This window comes from Monodon monoceros, unplaced genomic scaffold (genome assembly GCF_005190385.1).
Source record: "Monodon monoceros isolate NGI ecotype Baffin Bay Population unplaced genomic scaffold, NGI_Narwhal_1 Super_Scaffold_21, whole genome shotgun sequence".
Lineage (NCBI taxonomy): Eukaryota > Metazoa > Chordata > Mammalia > Artiodactyla > Monodontidae > Monodon > Monodon monoceros.
In genome coordinates, this window is record NW_021703778.1 from 10,749,617 (window position 1) to 10,753,547 (window position 3,931).

Genomic DNA, 3,931 nt, shown 5'->3' on the forward strand with positions numbered 1-3,931 from the left:
GGGGAACCCAAGATATAACACATACTCATACCCCTCTAAGCAGACTACAAAATTCCACAGCAACTCACAGACATATCATTCAACAAATGTTGGCTTAGCCTCTGCTGTGTATCAGGCATCATGCTTAGTACTGGGGCAGACACCTGCATGATGGACACATGGACCTCACAGTCAAGTGTATAGAGAGAGAAACAATAAAAAAAGCAAACAAAACATTTTAAAATTACATATGTGATCAGTGCCATGAAGAAAAAACGCTGTAAGTTACAAAGAGTGCATGGTAGGGGGCAGGGAGTGATCTTAGAGAGAGAGAGAAAGAAAAGGAAGACTTCTATGAGGAGGTAAACCGTTGAGCTAAGATGTAAAAATGAGGAGTAGTTAACTAGGTAGTAAGTAGTAGTGAGGAGCTAAGGGTAAGATGAAAAGAAACTTAGCAGGAAAGAGAAATGGGAAAAGATGACTGCATTAAGATGAAGTTCAATATAATATAAAAAATACAAACAATTGAGACAAAAAGAAAATATTTATAGGATAATCAAGGTGATCCTGGCATGAATAGCACCTCTGTCCACACAATTACACGAGCGTGATTTGTAGAGGAGATAAATATCCCTGTGTAGCCCAAGTTAAGAGCTAAGTATCTAAATGCATATTAATACTGTGTGGGAGCTTGACTGTAATAGGTCAGTGTATACAGACCTGTAGGCCCTGTGTGACAAGGCCCAAAGCGTTTTCATCACAGCCTGAAAAGATGAAAGCAGTATGTCCACACAAAGACACACACATGAATGTTCACAGCAGCTTTACTCACAATAGCCGAAGTCCAGAAACCACGGACAAGGCCCATCAACTGGGGAATGGATAGACACAGTGTGTTACAGCCATATGGTAGAATCCTAGTCAGCCATAGCAATGAACAAATTGCCCGCACATGCTGTGTCACGGATAAAGCTCAGAAACGCTATGCTAAGTGAGAGAAGCTGGACCAAGAGACCACACGTTGTATTGAGATGTGATGTCCAGAAAAGGCAAATGTATGGAGACAAAGGGTAGATTAGTGGTTGCTTGGGGCTGGAAATGGGAATGAGAATCAACTGTAGAAAAAAAAAAAAAAAAAAGAATCACCTATAAATGGGCACAAGGGAATCTTACTGAGGGGGATGAAAATGTTCTAAAACTGATGATGGTAGCTGTACCACTCAGTAAAGTTATTTTCAGTAAAGTTATTTAAAATCATTTAAGTTTTACACTAGAAACTGGTGATATGTAAAATGTACCTAATAAAGTTTGTTAAAAAGAAAAAAAGAACTACCAACTCTAGGTATTCTCCAAGATTGACTTGATTTTCTAGAATCAGCCTTTGATTCTAGCTAGAATCATCTTAGTTCTTAGAACCGATTCTGTATGATAATGGTTTACCTATGCTGATTTAATGCTATCTGTGAACATCTAGGTGAACAACCGAAGAAGTTTTGGGTAGCATTCTCATCTATATTATTTATTATTTTATTTTATTTAACAAATACCTATTGGGGGGTCCACTATGTGCCAGACACCATTCTATATAAAAGTGATGCTGCAGGAAACAAGTCAAGTTTCTGCCATTGTGGCACTTACATTCAGATGTAATATGTCCTGTGAGGAAAAATAAAGTGGGATAAGAAGATATATCAAGATTGGAGGTCAGGGAAAGCACCTCTGTTTAAGTGGCATTGAGTAGGAGAGTGAACGGTGTGAAAGACCGATACATGGGAAGACTCAGGAGAACAACTTTCCCAGCCGAAGATAATGATCATAGAACCCCTGAGAGAGTATCAAGCCTGGTCTGTCCCAGGAACAGCAAAAATTTCTGTGTGGATAGAGGTCAAGGAAAGGTGGATGGAGAGAGAAGGCAACAATCAAATCACATAGAGCTTTTTGCACTGTGGCAGTGAGTTTTGGTTTTATTACAAGGGCAATTGAAAGTCATGGGAGGGTTTTGACAGGAGTAACAAAATCATGGGGGCTGCTATAGAGACTGACTGAGGAGGGCAAGAATAGAAGCAGAGAGACCAGTTAGGAAGCTGTTGCATTAGTCAAAGTGAGAGACAAGGGTGGTTTAGACTAGAAGTGGATGGGGAAAGCAGGATGATAATGGTTGAGATGGTTGAAAATTGTTGAATTCAGGATTGTAATATTCCAAAGGTCGTGAATGTGGCTGCCCATTCATACCCTCTGAATTTCAGATGCAATTAAGGTTTTCCTAGAGTAAGAATAATATTAATATATAAAATAATGTGTGCCAACTTCATTTGGGAGTAGAATCCTAATTTTAGAATAAAACTTAATTCTATTCCTTAGAAAAATCACTGTTCCTATGTATCAGTTTAAAGTACTTATATCCCAACTGAAAAATGAGCACAAGACATGAACAGAAATTTCAAAACAGAAGAAACACATATGGCCAGTAAACACATAAAGCAAATGTTCAACCTCATTAGTGAGCGTGGAAATGCAAATCAAAACACGAGACATATGAGTTGTATCTATATGATTGGCAAAAATTAAAAAGTCCAATAATGCCAAGTTGTTGGCACTGGTTGTGGGAAGGATGGAGGAGATGTGGATTCACAAAATCTCTTATGCCCTGCTGGTAGAAATGTAAATTAGTATGATCGTTTTAGAAAATAATTTTGGATTATCTAGTAATGCCAAACATTCACCTACTCTATGGTCTAGCACTTTCACTCTTGATATATACACATAAGAAACTCTGTCCCATGTATACCCTATAATATATACAAGAATGTTAATAACATCACTGTTTAAACAGCACAAACCTGGAAATCCTGAATGCCTGTCCACAGGAGAACAGATGAATGAACTGTGTTATCCTCACACAGATGAAAATAAAAACAAGGAAATTATGAACACAGGATTCAGGGAGATGGCTGACCTCCTTGGGTTGGGGGGAGGTATGAGCATGGGATAGGGTACCCCTCACCCTTTACAATTCATTGGACTGACAAGTCTGGCAAAGAAATGGTGTAACTGTTCCAGTAGGTGCCAAGATATTACTCCTCCTCGGTAACACAGTCAGCTTTTCTGACTGACTTAGCCCAATGGCCAACAGTCTACTTGTGGCCAGTTTCGGTGCTCAGACAGGGCTCTGAGGGAGGTATCTGAGATCAGAAAGGGTTTTTAATGCCTGCCTTCAACTGTGCTGAGCCTCTGTCTTTGACGAAGTCCACTCTAGGAGAAATCTGATTTCACTTCCGGAGAGTCCAGCCCTTTCTTCTCTTCCATATCAGTCTCTCTACTTATGGAGTCTGTATCCAGAGCACTATTTCAAGACCTCCAATGTGTCTCCTCAAAGACTGCCTGACCCACTTTCCAGATGGAGCCAACATCATCCTCCATCTGATCCATAAACCATGAACAGAAGGCTGAGGAAATGAGAAGCTGCGCTCCCACTGGGAGGGGAGTGAAGCTTCCAGCATGGGGTGCACAGCATGATCACAGAGGCACAACACAGTTCTCCAGAAAGCCAATTCTGATGAATGACAGAACAGCCGGTTCCAGATGAAACTATCCTGGATTTTCAAATACGAACAGTAACATTGAAATGAGATAAGACTTACCACCAATTGGACATATTTAATTATATGTATTATGATTATTATGGCACCTGAAGACCAGATATAAATAGTAAGCCGTTCACATATTTTACCATCATAGCTATTTCTGGGATTCCCTCAGACAAAAGATGGGAGAGAGAAAGGATAAAGTGTATGAGCTTCTCTCCTGCCGGAAGGGCACAGGGCACTGCTCCAGTCCTCCTTCTCTAAAAAGGATTGAAGGTGTCCCATAGCACCTGAAAGAAGAAAATAGCGAGATACCCCAGAGAGGCTGATTTCAGTGTTCATTTAAAAGTCAAAGGTAGGGCTTCCCT